The sequence below is a fragment of the Lepidochelys kempii genome, chromosome 6 (assembly GCF_965140285.1).
Source record: "Lepidochelys kempii isolate rLepKem1 chromosome 6, rLepKem1.hap1, whole genome shotgun sequence".
NCBI classification, from domain to species: Eukaryota; Metazoa; Chordata; order Testudines; family Cheloniidae; genus Lepidochelys; species Lepidochelys kempii.
The window spans coordinates 5,122,943-5,133,318 of NC_136385.1; the positions used below are offsets into that span (position 1 = coordinate 5,122,943).

Genomic DNA, 10,376 nt, shown 5'->3' on the forward strand with positions numbered 1-10,376 from the left:
GGGCCTGGCGCTGCACTGATCTTAGTGAGGTCTCGCGGTGTTACTGGAGTGTAAATGCTGACCAAAGAGGACACGTGCTAGAAATCGTGTTAGTAGAGTTCGGCAAGAAAAAGAGGCATCGAAACCAGTCACCAAAGTCCAAGATGCTGGAATTAGTAAGCGAGTGATATTGCACCGCCCGCACAAGGGAACCTAGGCAGTGTCTATATCCTAGGCAAATGCAGACACCAGAGCCCCATGGACGCTGCTTCCCTAGGGGCTATTGTACACATAGGGCTCATTGCCTAGAGACCGCAGCAAGCGGGCGGGCTCCACTGTGTTAGGCACTGGCCGTACACAGAGTAAGGCCATGGCTACACTGTAGTGTAGCTACTAACTGCATGGACAGAAGGGGTTTTCCCGTCGCTATGGTTACTCCATCTCTGAGAGGCGGTAGCTAGTTTGAGGGAAGAATTGTCCCATTGACCTAGCTGCGACTCCACTGGGGTTAGGTTTTCCTAACTCTGATACTCAGGACATGGCATTTTTCATAGCCCTGAGTGACATAAGTTAGGTTGATCTAATTTTTAAGTGTAGACCAGTTCCTGCCCTGAAGAGTTTACAGTGTAAACAGGCCACACAGACCTTTGTGGAGTGAAGGATCGTCCTCTCCCTTTTACAGACACAGCGAGGTGAGGAGATTTTCCTCAAATCTATGGGAGAGCTGGGAATTGAGCCCAGGGCTCCTAAATTAACCAACTTTCTACATCCCACAAGAGGTTTGAAATGTAACTTGCCCCATAGCTGGTTGAATAGCAGAGCCTGGGGAGAGAATCAGCCCCTTTTAGTGACCCCCTGCTGAGATGGATGCTAGCATCAATTTCATTAGGGCCCTACCCTGGGACTGTGAAGACACCCCGGTGGCCATTTTGGGAGAGAACAAAACAGCCAGCTGCTTTGTGCCAGGTCCCCAGGCATGGAGTGTCTGTCCAGCACCGCTTCCTCTCCATAATCAAGGTGACAATCAGGGTTCCCATTATAAGGCTGATTTTATTAGTTGTTCTGTGCCCCCATGGTGCATTCAACATCACTCAGTGGAGAAATAGTCTTATGTGTAGAGTAATATCACAGACATGATAGTCTCCCTTTCCCACTGTTGTTAGCTGTTTGGCTGCATGTGTGTGTTTGGGAAATTTATGATTATTTTCAGTTGTTTATTGTTTTAGTTTTAATTTTGGGGTGTGTGTGTGAGATAGCACACTTTTTGTGAATGGCATGTGCACTAAACTGGAGAGGTGGTGTTTTTACGTTATATGTTTGCTTGTTTTGTGATATTCTTTGTCTTTGTAATTGGGTATGCACTCAATATGTTTTTTACTATGTGGATTTTTGCTCCCGTGTTTCATGGAAAAGTTACAAGCCCGTCCCCGACTCGGATGCTTAAGTGGGGGTGGGGGGGCAGACATCTATTGTCATGGGTTGCTGAAAAATGCATTCTGAGTCTCGGGGCGGGCTGTTCTATGCCACCTGATTGCTAACCACAGGATTATTTAATTCAGAAGCCAAAACAGTTACTTTAGTAACCTTTGTTATAGCCTTGTATGTATTTTGATTTTTTGCTAATTATGCATTCCTGCACCTGCGCTCATAACTTTTTAAAAAAGATTTTGATTTTTTTGCTTGAGCACTTTAGGCAACACCCATTTTCTTCTTTTGTTTGTTTTTTTGGTTTTATTTTACAACCTCTCCAACCTGGGCCTTGGCCACGGGGAGAGTATTTTAGTTCCTTTGTTTTTTTACTTCCTTAACTGTGTTTGCAACTTATTTACGGGGGGCCCTTTCTGTTGTTTGAGAGCAGTATTTATTTTTTTAATTCAGTTATATCAAGGCATATTTCTACCTTTATTTTTATACCAGGCATTTTTGTATTTTGCAAATTCGGAGGCCGTGCTTGTAACACTATTTGCTTTAGCTTCTTAAGATCCATTTTTCCTGCTGTTAACATAATATATGTTTGAATTTTGTTCGCCAGGAGCTTTTTTTTGGCATTTTTGTGGGGTTTTTTTTAACGTGGCTAACGCACAAGATAGCTTGAAATGCTTTTGAGCCACACGTTTAACCATTCGAGTCACATTATTATTAAAGCCAATAGTGTGACTATTTAATGGTCCTAGCAAAGTTTGCACTAGCATTGGCTTTTGTACAATGTTAATTGCCACTGCGTTTAACAATTGTGAACATTTGTGTAACCATGCCAAACACTTATTAAAATTTTCAGATGGGGTGGGGCAGGAGGTTGACTGACCGCTTTTACTAGGGCAGTTAATTTATTGATTTTTAAGGCACTGAGTCTGGCTGTTACCCACCTCAAGCTAGTGGTTTAAGGCACAATAGTTTCCCTTTTTTCAAGATTACTACAGAGCTATGGCCCTTTTAAGGTGTTTTTTAATAGTTTTAATCCACTTTGAGTTATTTGTGGAGTGACATCAAGGGTGAATTGAGGTATTGGTGAGGTGCCGTGCTTCATTTTCAGTGTTGGGCTTCCCCCCTCTCCTTTACCCGGTGTTCCCGCTTTAACAGGAATTGATTTAGGTTTTGGTGAAGGTTTTTTCAAAACCTAGTTCTTATTATAAGGTGGTGGTTGCAAAGCAGTAGCCCCTGCCTATGGGCCATTGGATGGTGGCCGACCTGGGTTATCTTATGTGTTCCCAATGCCGCATCCATTCCAAGTTCCATCTTTTAATTTGGTGTGGGCCACCTGTTTTTATTTTTGTCCCCATTCTTCAGGCACTATAAAAGCACTTGAAGTCTGGTGTTGGGTAACAGGGGAAACCACCCTTTTATCTTTTTTTGCAGGTTTTTTACAGCTATTTCCAATTTTTTATTCTCCTGTTTTATCTGTTCGAGCATATCATGGACTGCCTGCTGCCCTGCTAAAAGACCTTGAGCTTTCCAGTGCTCAATAGACTGGGATGCTTCTTCCAAAGCCTGGGTTACCTCTTCTATTTCCCTGTTTTTTCCCATTACTTGCCTGGCCAGTAGTGTGGCATGTTGTTTAAGCCATTTTACAGCCATGACCATTGTGATGGGTTCGGTCACAGAGATCCCCTTGGGACTTTCACCTGATGTTCTGAAATTACCTCTGAGCCCGTTTTCCCTGCCAGCCTGGGCCTCCAGAACCCTGCCTTGTTGAGCCAGACACGCTAGCTTGCTGCAACACAGACTCAGGGTCTGGGCCATACCCCCAAAGCTGCAGATTTTAACTAAAACAATTTAGCAGGTTACCCGTCTCCAGCACCCAGACACTCAGCTCCCAATTGGATCCAAACCCCAAATAAATCCATTTTATACAGGGTAAATTCATAAATTGTTTGCCCTCTATATCACTGATAGAGAGATATGCACAGCTGTTTGCTCCCCCAGGTATTAATCACCTAGTCTGGGTTTAATAATAAACAAAAGTGATTTTATTAAGGATAAAAAGTAGGATTTAAGTGGTTTCAAGTAATAACAGACAGAACAAAGTAAGTCACCAATCAAAATAAAGCAAAAACATGCAAGTCTAAGCATAATACATTAAGAAACTGATTACAGGTAATATCTCACCCTCAGAGATGTTCCAATAAGTTTCTTTCACAGACTAGGCTCCTTCCTAGTCTGGGCCCAATCCTTTCCCCTGGTACAGTCCTTGTTGGTTCCAGCAGACATCTTAGGTGGTAAGTAGGGGTCTTCTCATGACTGGCAGCCGCCTTTGTCCTGCTCCACCCCCTTTTATAGCTTTGGCACAAGGCGGGAATCTTTTGTCTCTCTGGGTTCCCACCCCTCCTTCTAAATGGAAAAGTACCAGATTTAAGATGGATTCCAGTATCATGTGACATGGTCACATGTCACTCTAAGACCCCTAGTCTCCTTTCTTCCTGGGTTGGCCCACAGTACACAGGAAGGCTTTTAGGTAAATAAACCATTTGTAACCAGTTTTCCTAGTTAATGGGAACCATCAAGATTTTAGTGCCTTGCATAATGACAGGTTTCAGAGTAGCAGCCATGTTAGTCTGTATCTGCAAAAAGAATAGAGTACCTGTGGCACCTTAGAAACTAACAAATTTATTTGAGCATAAGCTTTCACGAGTTACAGCTCACTTCATCGAATGCATAGAATGGAACATATAGTAAGAAGATCTATATATATACACACACACATATATAGAGAACATGAAAAGGTGGAAGTAGCCATACCAACTGTAAGAGGCTAATTAATTAAAATGAGCTATTATCAGCAGGAGAAAAAAAACCTTACATTTAAAACATCGCCCAGATGACTGGTCACTGGGGCAAGGTGGGTTGCTGGAGAATGGTGTGGTGGAATGATAAGGGGTCTGGGGTTTTCCTTGGAGTGTAGTTGGGGCCTTGGGCTGCCCTCGGTGGTAGGTTGTGGTCTGAGGGTGTCACTTCTGGTATCCCCCCAAACTGAGACCAGGGTTGTTCCTCTCTGTTACCTCCACCCATTCGGTTCCAATTTTCCTCGCCTCTCTGGTGGTCTGGGACTGCTCGTATTGATCAGCATAAGAAGCAAGACTTTCTGCTGAGTCCATTTTCTTATCCCATAAACACTGTTTTACATCAGTCATAGTCAGGAACTGCTCCTGTATCATCAAATCACCCATTCCTTCAAAGCTAGTTATACCCCTTCCTTTGACCCATTTATCGAACAGATCCTTCATCTGGCTTACATAAGACACATTACTTAGTCCAGCCCCTCTCTTAAGGGCTCTAAATTTTACTCTGTAGGTTTCAGGTGTAACCTGAAACTGTTTCAAAACCAAGTCCTTAAATTTATCATAGTTTGAAGCATCATCAATGGGCATCTTATTGAATATGTCCAGAGCTCTGCCAGTCAATTTTGCTACCAATGTGGTCATCTTGTGCTCATCAGGAATTGCATGGAGTGTGCAGAATCTCTCAAAGGTGAGAAAATATTCAGCAATTTCATTGGATTCATCATACTGTGGACATAGTCACTCCCATTTGTGGATTTTTGGGGAAGTGGAGCCAGCAGCTGAAGGATTTTGTCTCTTCAACTCCATAACAGCCTGTTCATGTTTCTGGTCCTCCATAGCTCTCTTGAGGGCAGCCTCCTGTGCATTTATTTCTAGTTGTTTTAATTCCATTAGTCTCTCATGTTCATTTTCTTTCTCTTATGCTTCCAGTCTAGCCAGCTCTGGTTTATTAGCTTCTTTACTGGTAATCATTTTTCTGCTTTCTTGTGCTTAACTCTAGCTATACCTGAGAGTTAGGGGGAAAAATAACTTGTGAATTTCCCTGCAGGAGGTTAACTACCCTGCCTTTAGGCAGAGAAGAACTCCAGCTGCTCTCAGCTCAAAACCTCTCCCTGCTTCCAAGCAGCCAAAAGGAGACTGAGAGAGAGAGAAAAGTTTAGTTTAAACCCTCTGTGCTTCTGGTTCAAAATTATCCCACTGCTCTGCCACCATGTTAGGGTTCCCTCCCAACTCTGAACTTTAGGGTACAGACATGGGGACCCGCATGAAAGACCCCCAAGCTTATTTCTACCAGCTTAGGTTAAAAACTCCCCAGGCACAAATTCTCCCTTGTACCTTGGGTTTAAGTAACGCTGCCACCACCAAGTGATTTAACAAAGAACCAGGGGAAAGGACTACTTGGAGTTCCTCTTCCCCCAGCAATCACCCCAAGCCCTTACACCCCCTTTCCTGGGGCGGCTTGAGAATAATATCCTATTCAATTGGTTACAAAATGATCAAAGACCCAAACCCCTGGGTCTTTGAACAATGGAAAAATCAGTCAGGTTCTTAAAAGAAGGATTTTATTAAAAAAAAAAAGGTAAAAATCATCTCTGTAAAATCAGGATGGAAAATACTTTACAGGGTATTCAGATTCAAAACACAGAGGATTCCCCTGTGGGAAAAACGTTAAAGGTACAGAAAAGAGGAATAAACCTCTCTCTTAGCACAGGAAAAATTCACAAGAAAAACAAAAGATAAACTAATCCGCCTTGCCTGGCTCACCTATACTGGTTGCAATATTGGACACTTGGATTGGGAGGGGTTGGAGAAGATGGATTTCTGTCTGGCCCATCTCAGTCTCAAGAGAGAACAACCACACAAAAACAAGAGCACAAACAAAACCTTCCCCCATCCCAAGATTTGAAAGTATCTTCTTTCAGGTGCCAACCAGGCTATTTGAGCTTCTTAACCCCCTACAGGTAAGGAGGAATCCTAGGCTACCCTTAGCTGTATGTTTATGACACCATGTCTGGATAGACATGATCAACCTACCTGCCCAACCAGCTGCTGTAGGCAGTGGAAACCCCTCCTCTCCATCCAAGGCTGTAGCTGGGGTGCAGCATGCATGTAGAGGGTTGGGGAGAAAAGGTCCTGGGTTGTGGTGGGTCGCTCTGTGGCTGGTTCATCTTGCTGGTTGTAAACAGCAGCTTCTAGTTGTTGTAGTTTGCTGCTGCTCCAGCTTTCCAACCCCACACCCTGTTTACTCATTGGCCCTGTGGTGGAGTGACCCCCATCACCTGCAAGGCAAGGGGAAGAACCCCAATTAGGCATGCTCCACACCTGGAAGGTGATTAATGAATTGCCTCCTGGCTGGAGAAGGCACAACTAGGCTTTGTGAGGGGCTGGGGGAAGTCCATTGCGGAGGAGAGACCCAGGAGAGCGGAGCTAAAGTGAGTTCTCTCTCCCTGGAGGATGGGCTAGTAACTTGGGGTTGGCTGTGGCCGGAGAGTAGAGTTACAGAAGTAAGGTTAGGAGTCTGTGGTGGGGCTCTAGAGTGGAGGGGAGTCCAGAACTAGAGGCTGTGAGGATCAGGGAATCAGACAGAGGGCCGTGATGGGGTGGAAGGCAAGTTTTAGTGGTACTTGGACTCCCAGCAGAGGAAAACCGGGGGAGGGGGGCAACACCCTGACAAGAGGGAGGAACTGAAGTCAAACCCAAGAGGGGCAAGAGATCTTTTTGTTTATACCAATCGGGATTTTGTTACCTTGGCAGTGAACTGAAACGATACATGACTTGACCGGAGGGCTGAGCCACAGAAGACCCCAGTGAGGGCATTGCGGGGAAGACACCAGCTGGAACTGGTCATCACGATCAAGAATGTGGCAACCAGAGAGGGTGTGAGACAAGAGGTCAGGCATGTCCGGGCCTGAGGGATTGCCCTACAGGTAAGGCCATTTCCTTATGGGGCCAAACCCTCCCAGGTGGTCTTCAGCCAAGCCCATGTCCTTGTTTTAGAGTGGTGTGTCCTCCCTGCCATCAAGGTTTAGATGCCTATATTTAGGCCCTACCAAATTCACGGTCAATTTCATGGCCGTAGGATTTTTAGATTAGTCAATTTCATGTTTTCAGATATTTACTTCATTACCTGAATATTGTAGCTGAAGTCGACGTGCTTAGATTTACTTACCACGGGGTCCACACTCCGTGATATCGACTGGAGATGCCCTCCCTTTGACTCTCCTGGCTCTTCTCATTCAGGTGGAGTACAGGAGTGGACGGGAGAGTGATCTGCAGTTGATTTAGCAGGTCTTCACTAGACCCGCTAAAGTGACCGCTGATGCATCGATTGCCTCACGTCAAACCCCCGGTAAGTGTAGACAAGGCCTTAGATAATGGCATAGAGAGGACACTTATAAATTTTGTGCATGATACCAAACTGGGAGGGGTTGCAAGTGCTTTGGACGATAGGATTAAAATTCAAAATGATCTGGACAAACTGGAGAAATGGTCTGAAGTAAATAGGATGAAATTCAATAAGGACAAATGGAAAGTACTCCATTTAGGATGGAACAATCAGTTATACACATACAAAATGGGAAATGACTGCCTAGGAAGGAGAATTGTGGAAAGGGGTCTGGGGGTCATAGTAGACCACAAGCTAAATAAGAGTCAACAGTGTAACACTGTTGCAAAAAAAGCAAACATCATTCTGGGATGTATTAGCAGGAGTGTTGTAAGCAAGACATGAGAAGTAATTCTTCCACTCTGCTCTGCGCTGATTAGGTCTCAGCTGGAGTATTGTGTCCAGTTCTGGGTGCCATATTTCAGGAAAGATGTGGACAAATTGGAGAAAGTCCAGAGAAGAGCAACAAAAATGATTAAAAGGTCTAGAAAACATGACCTATGAGGGAAGATTGAAAAAATTGGGTTTGTTTAGTCTGGAGAAGAGAAGACTGAGAGGGGGTATGATAACAATTTTCAAGTACATAAAAGGTTGTTACAAGGAGGAGTGAGAAAATTGTTGTTCTTAACCTCTGAGGTTAGGACAAGGAGCAATTTGTTTAAAGGGAGGTTTAGGTTGGACATTAGTGTAACCCTTCTGTCAGGTGGACCCAGGAGCAACAGGGGCCGGGTTCAGTATCTAGGGGCTCCTTTTCAACCGTACTACACAAAACCAGCTTGAGCCCCCACCCAGTGACCTGGGACAATTACACACCACCCTGGACACCTCTAAGAGGCAATATTTCCCCTCTTGCAAGCACAGAGTCCGAGTGTAGCAAAAGCCTTTTAATAAAAGGAGGGAAGTAACTCAGCATTAATTTGGGAAAACACCACGACTAGGGTTCATAAACACAAACCGTGAGCAAAAGACCCACCCCCAAGTAAGTTGGGCAGCATCCTTTTCCCCTCATGGTCTTAAGTCCAGCAACTCCAAAGTCCCTTTAATGTGCCCATCCCTTCTCTGTATCCCACTCACAGTTGCTGTCCTTGGCCAGTGCAGCCCCAGAGTTCAGAGGTTCAGTCACAGAGTTCCTGTGTGGAAGGCAGGGGGCGCAATAAGGAGGCATCTTACATGCTCCACTGCTCAGGCACTCGATTGTCACCCCAACAGCCGATTGCCATGCCTCTGCAGAGCTCTGCTCTGGCCCTCTCCACCAGCTGCTTTGTTGGCCACGATGTCTTCAGGTCCCCCCCAACACTGCTCTCAATGATTTCAGCTGTTAGTGTGGGGAGCCTTACTGCTGGTACACACTGGGCAATCTCTTGCAATAGAGACACTATCACAAAGTAGATTTAATACTTAGACCTAGGTATCAGTGATTTCAGCACGTAACAAAACTCCCAATTGAATCTAAATTAGCTCTTTTATTATACCATGGGGAAAGGAAGCAGTAAATGGTGTCTGGGATCCTTAAGCAGGGCCTACACAACCACATAAAAATGCTCCCACTCCCCCCTTTCATTGGGCTTTGGAATCCATGTCCCCTGCCTAGCAAGTGCCATTCAGTTGAGGGTGAGTCCCTCCATTGGGGTATTCCAGGTACAGTTCTGCTGCCCTCAGTTCACACAACAAGGATAACAACTCTTTATTACTCCTGCCCCAATAACAAGGAGACTGGGGATCCAACACCAGCTACAAGTGTTCATTTGGGCAAGCAATCCCATCATGCGGAGCACCTATGCAGGGTGGGCATGTCCATGCAAATGAGATCAGCTTCTGAAGTCTTTTTCCACAGCTCACCACTAGATGTCAGGGGAGAGCTCATTCAGACTCTGCCTATGTCACGATGGTCAGGGCTGACAATATTACTGTGGATTATTGTGGCTATTGGCCTATTGTTAAGTATGCTAATTTTGCAATGTATAGTGCCATGGTTAAGGGGGGCACAGACTCACAAGATACAGCCACTAATTGTCACATATAAGTAATGTAAATTGCCCTCCACCAAAGTGTAACAGATAACCTGGACCCAACCTTCTCGAGCCCATTACTATGGGGAGTCTGACACACTCATTGGAATATACGTGCAGTATGTCTGTACGAGGGAAGTGCAGGGCAACATACTGCATAGGGAGCAGTGGGGCAAATGGAGCACCGGCACATTCCATCTTGATACCTGGCCCTATCGGGAAATGTGCCACCATATGTCCTATGCTTTTCCCAGGGTACCTGAGCAGGAGGGTCCCAGAAGAAAATAAAACAAAGGGGCGGAGGGTTAGTTTATCGGTCTGTTTGTTAGCCTGGGATAGAATTTGGGTTTGACTTTTTGATATTCACATACTAAAATGTGTAAACAAGGGACAAAGACTTTGTGATGTTGATTCTACTGAGTCAGCTGGATTTGTTAGTACAATGGGAACAGATAAGAGCAGTTAAAGAGTTGAGAGCACACTGGAAGACTGCCTCAACCCCAATCTCAAGGCAAATTCAAGCAACCAGTTGGGAGGGGCAAAGGAGCTTGAGGGTGGAGAGGTATAAAACACTAAAAGACCAAAAAATGCCCAGCCCTGACCGCAACACAACCTCCCACCTTACCTCTCCCATGGGGTACAAAGGGGGTGTGTCATAAATATAAAGGGAAGGGTAATCACCTTTAAAATCCCTCCTGGCCAGAGGAAAAATCCTCTCACCTGTAA

At 45.0% G+C, this 10,376-nt stretch overlaps 1 protein-coding gene across 3 annotated transcripts in view; it reads left to right on the forward strand.

The window, feature by feature from the left end:
* Positions 1-6,568: 6,568 nt before the first annotated feature.
* Positions 6,569-10,376, forward strand: part of LOC144930635 (uncharacterized) — a 54,673-nt gene continuing 50,865 nt past the window's right edge. For all 3 annotated transcript variants that reach the window (XM_078853108.1, XM_078853110.1, XM_078853109.1), the window contains exon 1: positions 6,569-7,183. The gene's annotated coding sequence lies outside the window, so the exon portion shown is untranslated. The remainder of the gene's footprint in view (positions 7,184-10,376) is intronic.